The 12,172-nt window shown below is 51.7% G+C and overlaps 1 non-coding gene across 1 annotated transcript; it reads left to right on the plus strand.

Moving 5' to 3' along the window:
* The first annotated feature begins 2,113 nt into the window (after positions 1–2,113).
* Positions 2,114–2,186, plus strand: Trnar-ccg. Its single transcript has one exon. It is a non-coding gene; the product is annotated as a tRNA-Arg (tRNA).
* Positions 2,187–12,172: the final 9,986 nt, after the last annotated feature.

A 12,172-nucleotide genomic window follows, 5' to 3' on the forward strand; every position in this document is an offset into this window, starting at 1 on the left:
CCGTAGCCAGGCGAAGTCAGTGAGGGGACCGGCCGTGCGCGGCTATGTGCGCACGTTAAACTTTGGACTCTAAATTCTGCCATGGAACTGGAATAGCGCGATCGGAGGGTAGAGGGAAGGGTCACCGCAACAAGCTTCGCTTAGCGGTGGCTCTGTCCTTGAGAATCCTTCCTATCAAAAGGTTCGGACTAAATTTATAAAAAAACATTACCTACTTCTGAAATCGGATTTGCAATGATCATTAATGTCTTTCCGTATGATCGGAGTGGAGCAATAAGCGCGGGTAAAAATCGCCATTGATTTTATCAATGCGAGCAATCATGCACTGCAGCCAAACCTCTTAGCACAGTTGATAGCTCCCGTCAAGACTCAAGTAGGCACAGGACTGAACAGTGAACACAATGTGTTGCGCATTAATATCTTACAACTGCGTACATAACCGAAACATTTCGTGACCACTGACCACAGCTCACGTGCGGACACGCATATCAATGTGCGGTCGGGGTCGGGGTCGGTAACAAAGAAGTACCGACAGCCGACAGGCATCGAGACATGCCGACACGCGTCAAATTCGTCGGTATTTTACAGGCTGTGAGCTGATTGAAGGCGGGCTCAGCCGAGGGCGGAGTATCAGATTACATGCAGACAAGGCTCGGTGAGCTGGAGAAGAGCTAATTGAGGGTAGGGCAATCGACAGCGATCATTTGGCACGTCAATCATACAACATAAGAGGTCAGAGGCGCACGCTCTAGGCACACAGTAGGTAGGTGATAACTGATAAGGCGAGGTATTGACTAATGACTGGTTCTGTAGGCATGAAAGGAAAAGTTTGCAAATGTTGTAGGCGGTGCAGCTTTGATGCTTGATTTTGGGCACCTTTCTTGGTCGAATATAATTTCTTAAAGACTTTAGTTACAGCTTTCCATCACACAAAAACAGTCTTTATCGGCACTATGAGCCACCCGCTGACCCTGAGGCCTTCAGTGGGTCACCAGTCAGTCGTGTCGCCCGGTCGGGTCGCGGCCGATCGCTCCCCGAGGACCGATCACCGACCCATGAAGGCCCACGCTGACGGAGCCCACCGGCCGGCCCGGTATTTCAGACATAATGGTGTCGAAATGGCGCGCTAACGGGTTCATTCCGCGCCGGTTTATGGCGCGGCGGCACATTTGCGGCGAATCTGGCGCCCGTTATGGACCTCGCCGCCGTCGTCGCGATCATGATTGAGTCGCTGGTGTGACGTCGGTGATCGGTTCGGACGGTAATCCATCTGTTGAACCAGTGACCGGAGACGCGCCGTAGTGCGTCCCCGTGCTGACGGAGCAGCTCGATCAGCACCTCGGAACGGCCTTGTTTGTGATCGCCCGCCTCCTCGTCCACAGTTTTAGTGGCCTCGGTTCGCGCCCGAAAGCCAACCATCCGAAAAGTCTGATGGTAAGCGAGGCGAAATGCTGTCCAGTCCATAGGCGCGGGAGCCGGGGGGGGCAGTGGGGGCAGCTTGCCCCCCCCCCCCAACTCTAGGGCCGTGGGGGCGGTGCCCCCACAACTTTGAGACGAAATACTGCACTTTTTTGCAAATGTTTTTTCTTTTTTGTTGAAAAAGCCAAGGGATGAAAAATAAGTGGCCTAAACCGGTGAGAAAACTAGATTTGGGGGTACCCTAGGTTCATCTCCATTATGGTGTGCCCCCCAGTCTGAAAGTAGTTCCCGCGACTATGGTCCAGTCCTTGTCATGGCTCACGCCATATTTTATAGAAGAGGCGGGTTGAGAAGCCCATCGGAAAATAATTTCGGTAAGCTTCCGTAAATGCTGGGAGCAAGCCATCTCAAAATTGGCACAAATTGCCAAAGCTGAGCGAAATGACTGAGCGATTGGAACGGACAGCTTCAGACGGATGCGACATGGCAGGGCAGGCAGTCCGTCCTCCGTCCGACATAATTTAAACAATCTCGGAAAACGTAACAACACAGTTACAGGCCCTGCCTTTCAGTGGCGGCTGGATCCGCTTATAAAGACGGTCACGGGCCGGATTTTCACGGTCAACAGAAAATAAACGCTGACAGTTGGATAGGGGTCGATTGTTACAACGAAGGAGGGGAAAAAACAGCCCGTGGCCCTGTGGCCTAATGGATAAGGCGTCGGATTCCGGATCCGAAGACTGCAGGTTCGAGTCCTGCCAGGGTCGGCTTTTTCCCGCTATCTCTCAGTGGTTGGCAAATGCAGTCATGGATATTCGATAGCAGTTATGTTAATGAATACATACATAAACAGTGGTTTTCGGTGGGTACGCGGCCCTCATCCAACTCCACCTTTGAGACGTAGAAACACCCCAATCCCCAACCTCACCCACCGAAGGGATGAGGGGACAGGTAAGTACGCACAGCGGGGGCAGAAAGGGTCAATTACTGCGGCCGGGGGCTGACAATGAAATCAGTCGCCGTTGCGTGCGGGGTGCCTCACACGGGCGGTCGCCCCGCTCGACGGAAATGGGCCCTGTGCGTGCGTGCCGCCGGGGCCGGGGGGGGGGGAGAGGTAGACAGGTGTGGAGACGGGGGGGGGAGGGGTGTTAACCCAGCAGAGAGCCAATTAGAGGGGAGTGTTAATATATGCATATCCAAGAGTGAATTTAACAACATTTGGAACAAACGATCATTTTATCTTATGCGTATGTGATAATGGTTCTATGAAAACAACTCTTCTGTCAACACAAGTCACGGACTCTCGATAATACGAAGAGGAAACCTATGTAGGTAGTGCGTGCCTTCGTATTTCTTCGTTACACTATTTCTAGCCAATTCATTTGCGAGTTTAATTAAGCCTTTAAAAAATGTTTCTTAAGAGCAAATCTCCGTGTGAAGTTCAACAGGCCTGTCCCTCACACAGTTCGCTAATGCTAAGCTAAGACAAAACACACAGACTTCGTCAGTTGCTGGCTGCTGCTGATTACCATACTTTTTTAGTCCAGTACTATGCAATATGCATGCCGCTGAATATCGAAGTACAATTTCACTTAATGAGCGTGACATCAAAAAAGTCTTGCAGAGCAGCGGACATTCAAGAATATTGAATATTCATCCAAGATGCATCGCTAAAAACTTCAGCGTCCGATGCATAAAGCTGTGGTAACAGACCATGCAACTCAACCCGAATATATCCCACACCTGTTCTAAGCGGTTCGTCATTCGCGCTGTTCGTGACCGCCTCCATCCCAGTCTTCGGAACGTACTCCGTCTCCGTCTTCGTCTCCATTTATGTCTCCCTCCCATATCAGTCTTTCTCCGTCTCCGTCTCTGTCTTCGTTTCTGCTCGGTCTCTGTCTGCATTTCCTTCTCTGTTCCTGTCTCATGTCTGTCTCCATATCCGTCCCTTTCTATGTCTCCGTCTCCGTCTCCGTCTTTGTCTCCATCTCTATCTCTATCTCTGTCTCTGTCTCTGTCTCTGTCTTCGTCTCTGTCTCTGCATGTATTTTCTTCTCCGTCTCTGTCTCGGTCTGTCTACGTATCTGTCTCTTTCTATGTCCCCATCTCTGTATCAGGCTCCGTCTATCTCCTCTGCCTCAGTCTCTGTTCACGTCTCCGTCTCCATCTCCATTCACCAATCATCGCGGCCGCTAATGGTCTCCATCTCCCGGCGATGATTGTCTCCGCCGGCGTCTCCCGACCGAGAGCCGCGCGCGCCCTTCCGGAGCCCTTTCCAGGAGCTTCCGGCGTCGGACGTCTCCGTCGTCCCTCGCGTCGGTCCCTCGCCAATCGACGGACAGCAGCCCTCGCGCTCCCCTCGCCACAATGCAGACTGCACTGGGGTCGTTGTTTGCGGCACTTTGTGCCCGGCTATGCGGTTACAGATCATATACGCGGGTGTGGGTTAGGGTGGGGGTGGGGTGGATAAGAGGGAGATGTCTGCAGGGTGCGTGCGGGGCGTCTGTGTCCACTCAGCACGCGCACAGAAAGGGAGAGGTCCGGTCCGGCTCACGTCGCTAATCGTCTGATTGGCTGTGCTGGCTCAATTCCGCCGACTGGAGGGAAGGGTAGCGGCGCGCGGGGACAACACGGGCCGAAGGGAGAGGCCCGGATCCACGAGACAGACCACAGCGCTGGGGGACCGCGAGGCAGCCTCCCGACGCGGCCAGGCGGATAATGAAACCAACAGCCGCGAATGGCTGCTGCCGGAGCAGCTGCGGGGTGTGGACGGCGGATCGGACGAGGTGCCGAGCTGTGATAATCCGGCGTTACATCCGTCAGCACACGGCGAGATCCGACAATCAGTCACCGGGAGAGATTAGCGCCGCTGTTTTGTGGCTGATCAGAGAGGTGCCGTCAATGAGGTCTGCTGATCGGAGTGGGAAGGGGGTTCATCACTGACACTGCAGTCTGCCGATGGCTAGGTGGTCGCCACTGCCGCTAGTCTGACAACTGGGGATCTCCCCACTGACGCTGGTCGGCTGGAGGAAACAAAGCCGAACTATAGCATGTGCCAACATCGACCAAACACAGGGGTATAGCTGAGCGCATCACTGCGCTCCTCTGCGTTACCGACAATAGGGTTTGTATGCGGCTAATTATATGCGCGCCGCTGTGTCGTAAATAAGCGTCGAGTGTTAAATCGATGGTTGCTCCTCCAGTGACAGCCGTATTAGTGTGATGTATGTGGAAGTGTGAGCGCACGCTCATCGCGGAGGCACGGAATCGTGACACAGGCTGCAAATGATTAGTTAGTCTCTCGGATTCAGCACTGTAGGCACTCATAATTGGTCGGATTTGGCGCTATAGGCACTTATAATTGATCACAGTTTGCAGGATTTGGGTTAGTGTAAATAATCGTTTAATAGCTCACGTCTTATTCCCTATCGTTTTAAAATAATATTTTTTAATATAAACAATCGTTTTGATGTATATATTCCTCCATCAGGATATTTCTAGAAATTATTATGCTTGTATACTTATTCAAGGGAAGATAATTAAGATCTGCAAATTCACTAGGGAAAATATGTCTCTTTTAGAATGGCCAGAGGTGAGAGGTATCTACTTGTGCATTATGCAATGAATCATGAATGCAGTGTGCATTTCGATCGAATGCCAAAAGATAGGAATACCTAATGCGAACTGAGGATGCCTATAGGTGGAATAAATACTTGTGAAACGCTCATGCTGCACCCGCAGCAAGGCAGCCCGAACTCAAAGAATACTGAACAGAGCGTTTGGAAAATGGAGATCAAACCCAAGCCCTTTGACTTCCAAGCTTCGAATTTTAGAGTTCGTCGAGTTCGGTCACTCAGTGTAGGCCCCATGCAGACCGTATTGAGGAGACGTCGATGCCTCAACGCCAGCGGTTGCTTCGTTAATTTGTTACCCAGTCTTGCCTAAAAAAAATCTCACAGCTCATCACGTGCTATATCCCCGCGAGCTCTCACGAAAGTGCACCGGTCTGCCGTGCAGCGGTGATCGATAGGGAAGGGGAGCCGCCTACCCCCCCCCCCCCCGAGGTGCTGAGGGGGTGCTGAAGGGTACATGACAGGTCAGCGAGGGGTGCCGCCGCAGGGGGGGGGGGTGTCAGGGATGTCGCGCGCGTCACCACCCCTCAGCTGATATTCATTAGTCCTTTAACGCCCCGCCAACGAACTGAATTTAAATCGTGATCGATGGGAAAGGCCGCAGCATGTGTCGCTCGGGGCCCGGGGGACGGATTGTCGGCCGCGCGAGGTGTCTTTTTTGGGGATACAAATGACGTCATTAAAATACAGACATGGTTGGCGGCCCCGAGCTCAGCCAGGCTGGTGACTCACACGTTTGCTGCCGCACTGGGGAATGACAAATGAGAAACAATCACAATAAGAGCATTTGTGCGTCAAAAAGTATTGCGTAATACATTTCACTGTAAATTATTTATGTCGCGCTAGTATTAACACGCTACCGTATACCCTACCCTAATCCAATTCAGTGAGAATATCGCGTCTCTCGCTCGCATCCCACCGCTTTGGTCGAACCGATGGCAGCAAGCCACGACACGGCCAGTCATAAGAATAATGGACGACGAGTCTGATGGTAATGGATACACAGCGACAATGGAGCGACGGTCAATGGGAGACGATCAATCGCCATAATCGTCGCCAGTCGATTGTGGAGTTTTTTTTCTTTTTCTATAACGTCTATAGTTGGTGAGATCGGGAAGGTGATTTTGTCCATTTTTCATTGTTTGCTTCTTTGTTCCTTGTCAAATCAAATACCTATTGTTTTATATAATTAATGCCTGCCATGCGACATTCTAATATATATTAAACCGCGAGTAGGTAAAACAAAGAGACGTTTCAAAGATTATTCTACCCACGAGCGGTTTAATAATTTTATCCCGTAGCGCCGATATCTTTCATATCTTTTCGCCGATAGTGCGGGATAATTACTATTATCCCGCACCGTAGACAGTGTTTACAATTGCTTCACGTGCAAGGAGAGAAAATTATCAGATGTCGTTTAACTGATCTGTTAAACATCTAGACGATTAACAAACTGTTAAACGTCTAGTAGACATTTCGTCTACATAGTCTGAATTATGTCGTATTTTTTTTTTACATAAAATGTATTTTTCCCTTTAAGCGCACGAAACATATCGGCGGTACGGGATAAAATTATTAAACCGCTCTTAGGTAGAAAAATCTTTTAAACGTCTCGCCTATCGGATCGACGCTTAAAAGATTTGCTCTACCTACTCGCGGTTTAATTTATAATAACATGCTGCCTTGAACCAATTTAGCAGCATGCATGATAAAATAGCAATACGATTACGTCTAGCTTGATTCATGATTAAATGATATGATATTAATTCATTAAATAATTAAATATATTATATGATATTAAATGACGAAATTATATTAACAGATTATAATTCAAAATTTTACTCACTTATCAAAGCCTTATATCTACATTTCAACTAAATGCATCACGGATCGCATATTAAATTCGATAATCGGGGCTGAGCACTTGACCTAGATAACAAACAAAACAGTGCGATCAAACATGTCACGACAAAGCGTGACCAAACATGTCATAATGTCATTTAAAGACATCGCGCCCGATCTTCCTCATGACATTAGCACGCGAGATGTCACGTGCTTATTTGCGACGACCACTCCCCTGAGCGAGACAATATCAATGAACCGATCGTCCCACATTACAGAGCGCTGATTGGTTAACATGATCATGACGTCACGTCACGACCGACTGTGATTGGCTGCGCATATTTCACCTGCTTAGATGGCTTAGATCACGGCTTAGATCACGTTCAATCACGTCAGACGTCGGACATAAGGCAGGGCATGTGCACTTTACTCGCGAAGAACCCGCGAGCTGACGGGCCGTCTCGCAACTGATGTCAAGTTCCGTCATGTCGGAGATGCGCAGCCGACGATTGATGATATTTTTCAGTTGCGCTCCAGCCGCCGGAGGGTGAGGAGCGGTGCGCAAATAATTCCGCGATTGTCTGTGTGGTGAATTGGTGACGTGTTCCGACTACTGCGAGTGCTAGTGAGCAGTGGTGGGGATTTTATTTCCGGACCGATGGTTCATTCATTGCGTGTGATGATGTTCCATCGCGATCGCGTCGCCTGCCGGCGCTCGCGCGTGACGCCGCTCGTGGTCGCCGTCATTATCTACGTCAGCATGCTCTTCGCCGTGGTGTGGGCGGTGCTGGCAGTGAGGCACATCACCGACCCGGGTCTCACCGAGGAGCATTACTGTCGCCAAAATCAGTTCAAGAAGCGGCGCCTCGGCCGGGAGGACGTGGTCGACGCCTCGCCCACTGTCTGCCGCTCGACCATCATCCTCGACTACACGGTCGAGCAGCTGGAGGTGCCGCTGTGGACCTCCTACGTAGCGCAGGCGGTGGCGGGCGCTGGTCTGGCGGTGGCCACGCCGCCGGCGCTGGTCGGCCTGCTGCTGGGCCGCCGCTGGCCTCTGCTGGTCTGGGCGGCCGCCGACGCCGTCTGGTGCGCCGCGCTGGTCGGCTCCGCCGCGGCGCTGGCCCCGTTCGGGTTCCCCACCTTCGTGCCCATGCTGGTCGGCTCGGCGGCGGCCTTTCTGCCGGTCGGCGGCCTGGTGCTCTACTGGGGGCTGAAGAAACCCGCGCAGGACTCGAACGGATTCGAGATCATCGATGAAGACGAGGAGAAAGGAAGCCCAGACGGAGAGTCGAACCAGCTGACCTCGGAGAAGATGGACGGGTGCGCTCAGACAGGTGCCTACAAGTGGACCGAGGTCTGAAGAGAACCACAAGAGACGCCACTGGACAGGCTCTTGAAATGTGTACCCGGGTCCGACTCGGGTAGAGTCGAGCTACTTTGTCTTTCGCTGGAAATGTGTAAAATATTATCAAATGTTTGACCAAATGTGTAAAGCTGTTTGTAAATGTGCTTTGTTGTCAACGGTGTATGGACCGGATATTGTCTTTCATGAATCAACATGTCTCAGAAGTCAGGGGTGCTGCGATAGTCATTGTGTCAGATAGTCAAGATGCTTGTTTCCGGGTCTGGGAGCATGTCGCGTTCGTGTTGAGACTTGATTTGTACAGTCATGCTTTGTAATACATTTTTGTTTTACCTATTATTTGTTTACGATTGAGTACAGAGTGCGAATACTGTGGTAATGGATAAAAAGCTGCATTACTGTAATCCTGCTCATTTGCAGATATGCGTAGGTATACCTACCTTAGGGGCGCGAGCCATGAAGATAGATGAAAATAAATTATAAACGCCAAGAACGCCAGTATTGTTACTGAGAATAAAAAGCACTAACGTCAAGCGCGTCATGCCATATTTTCCATGGCGGCGTGATTGTAGCTTCGCACCTCGTCCGTCTATCGCGTCTCATGGACCATCCATTTCCGAAGCGGTACCGTGCCACCGCCTCGGGGCTGACAAAGGAAGAACACGGACGACCGGAACTCGCCGGAACAGCGGAGACAGTGATTGTTAGCCGCACGTGCTTAGGCGCTGTCAATAACCAGCCATTATCTACCGCCGAATCGGCCAGACACGGAAGAGCGCCGCCTCATAATGGACATAATGGACGTAATGGACGTAATGGGCGTAATGGATGGCGTCGGTCGGTGTCGGTCCGAGCTCCGACCGCGACCGGTCCGGAACTGACCGCCGTTTGTGTCGCTCGGTGACGACAGACCGCCGCCGATAAGACACCTCCCCACCCGCCGCTGAGACGAGTGTCTTATCGGCGGCCAGGGGACTCCCCCGCCCGCCGCTGAGACACTCCCGCCCGCTGCTGAGACACTTCCCCGCCCGGCGCTGAGACATTTCCCGCCCGCCCTGGGACACGGGACACTTCCCCACCCGCCCCGAGACACTTCCTCACCCGCCCCGAGATACTTCCCCGCCCCGAGACACTCCCCCGCCCGCCCCGAGACACTTCCCCACCCGCCGATAAGACACTCCCGCCCGCCAATAAGACATTCCCCACCCGCCGATAAGACACTCCCCGTCCGCCAATAAGACACTCTCCGCCCGCCGATAAGACACTCCCCACCCGCCGATAAGACACTCCCGCCTGCCGGTGAGACACTCCCCCGCCCCGAGACACTTCCCCGCCCGCCAATAAGACACTCCCCCGCCCGCCGATAAGACACTCCCACCCGCCGCTGAGACACACTCCCGCCCGGCGCTGAGACACTCCCCCGCCCGGCGATAAGACACTCCCCGCCCGCCCCGAGACACTACCCCGCCCGGCGCTGAAACACTTCCCCACCCGCCGATAAGACACTCCCCCGCCCGCCGATAAGACACTCTCCCGCCTGCCGATAAGACACTCCCCCGGCCGCCGCTCAGACACTCCCGCCCGCTGATAAGAAACTCCCCCGCCAGCCGCTGAGACACTTCCCCGCCGGCCGATAAGACACTTCCCCGCCCGGCCCGAGACATTCCCCCTCCCCCGGCGCTGAAGGCTGAAACAGACTCTTTCCGCGTTCAGGAAATCGCATGCGAGAGCCTATTCAAATACATTGTAATTCTTCTCGCATCAATCGCTTGCGGGAGGTGCGTGCGATTGATGCGAGCGTGCTTCCATGTATTTGAATAGGCTCTCGCATGCGATTTCCTGACTGCGGAAAGAGTCTGTTTCAGGCTTGGGCTTGAGACAGTGGGTAGGGAGACGGGGGTGGCGGGAGGGACAAGAGGGTGATGGGAGAGATGGAAGATGGGTGGCGGGAGAGACAGAAGAGTGAGTGAGAGAAACCGGAGTAGGAACCATCTTCGTCGCCTTTGAGACATAAGTGCCGAGTGCGGAGTGGGGTTGCAATAGGTTTCCCAACGCACAAAAAAAAAAAACATTTGGAGTGTCCCGATTAGTGATGTCAATCGGATACCAACTTTTTGGTATGCCGATACCAAACCGATACCAAGTTGGTATTTGGTATTTCAATCCGATTGCTTTTGGTATTTTGTTGGTATTATGAACCCTTGCATGTATACAAGGTTGAAAACTCGGTAAAAAGTTGGTATTTTCCTCATCTTCTCAAGTTGGTTCGGTTTCGGTATTTACTGATGGTTTTGGTTGGAATTTGGTTTGGTATCGGTATTCCGATTTTCTGTAATTTACATCACTAGTCCCGAAGGGACAGGCCATTCAGGCTCAGCCGCTGAATGAAACGGCCAACCGGCAGTGCAATCCATTCCAATTGCAGCAGCCTCCCCGCCTTCCGGTTGAGTTGACTGGGTGGAGTGACCCCGCGGGGTCGTCCCAGACAGGGAATATTTATCAATAATCATGTTCTGTTTTGTTTGTTTGTATGTTTTCCTGGGAGCAGGCTCTTTCGGCCATATAAGACCATTGCAGAGCTATGGGATGCTAGGATAGGGCGTACCTAGACATTGGGCTGTGCGGGACACCGACAGTGAGCCGCGGAGGCGAGACCGTCTGGGTGCCAGACTGGACTGCCCCATTGGGACAGTCCGCCCGCCTCCCAAACGGTCACCCCGGAGAGGAATTACAGGTCCGGTGTGGAGCCGACTTCATCCACCGGTTGTCAGGTGGGTTGGGTTACCGCCAGCCCGGAGAGGGAGCGTGAGTGGGGACAAAGATGAACATGTCCTGAGGATGGCTTGGACGGATCAACAATCAAGGATAAAGCCCAATCCTGAGAATACAGAGAACGGACACATTCGGAGAACAGATAGATTTCAGACTTTTAGCGCGGGAGCTCGTGACTCGTCCTATTTAGTCAATTTCAGTAGGAGCACTGAACAGAACACCGCACAAACGGGCACAGACAACGCCCCTCCGGGCGGAATAGCAACTAGAGTTTTCCAATTTAGCCTGTAGATGTCAGGGGAGCACAGCAGGCTTCGCCAGCGCGGTGCTTCGCATCGGACAATTTGAAATCGACTCGATCGACAAAAGTCATTTCACTGCTGTTTTTCTATGGAGTATCTTTCTGTAATTCTTATGGTGGGCGAGGCGTGATTACCAGAATTAAGGGCGACAGGCACCCCCCCTCCCAGCTAACCCCTGAGCTGAGTCCTGGCGGCTGGCGCACAGGACAGGACAGCTGGACTTAACCCTATTAGTGGCGGGGGGGGGGTTGTTTTTATCCACCCCTCAGGTTTTTCGGGAATATCTCCGAAACTGCTGAAGCTACGATGCTGAAATTTTCTGACTTTTCCTGAAACTAAACTGGGCACCCGGCACATTCCCTGAAAATTTCAAGTTCATACCTTTACCAGGGGCGGCTCCAGAGCACTGGGAATTGGGGGGTCCTATTCGTGAAGCGAGTCATTTGGGGCGAAGATCACGATGCTGATGTATTATAACTAAATACACCAGTTTTACGAACATTGAATGAAAGGTATCATGTGATAACATATACAAAGTTATTGTGCATCCTCTTTTGACACGTTTTTGCTATAATAGGCGGATCCAGGCGTCCAAAAAGGGGGGTTATGTTTTACCTCCCAACATAGGTGCCCTGACACCGCCTATGCATGACCAATACAATTGTAGTCGTTTTCTCATAAGAAAACTGTAACATAACAAGACCATTGCCACCCTTTTTAGAAACAGTACCAACAAAAACCTTATTTACTTTACTTTTTGTGTACCCCCAATTTCAATGATCTGTATCCGCCTATGATTTTTGAAAATGCATATTTTTAGGATCCATGTGAATTCCTGGTTC

Source organism: Amphibalanus amphitrite, unplaced genomic scaffold (genome assembly GCF_019059575.1).
Source record: "Amphibalanus amphitrite isolate SeventyFive unplaced genomic scaffold, NRLGWU_Aamphi_draft 000909F_arrow, whole genome shotgun sequence".
In the NCBI taxonomy this organism is placed as follows: domain Eukaryota; kingdom Metazoa; phylum Arthropoda; class Thecostraca; order Balanomorpha; family Balanidae; genus Amphibalanus; species Amphibalanus amphitrite.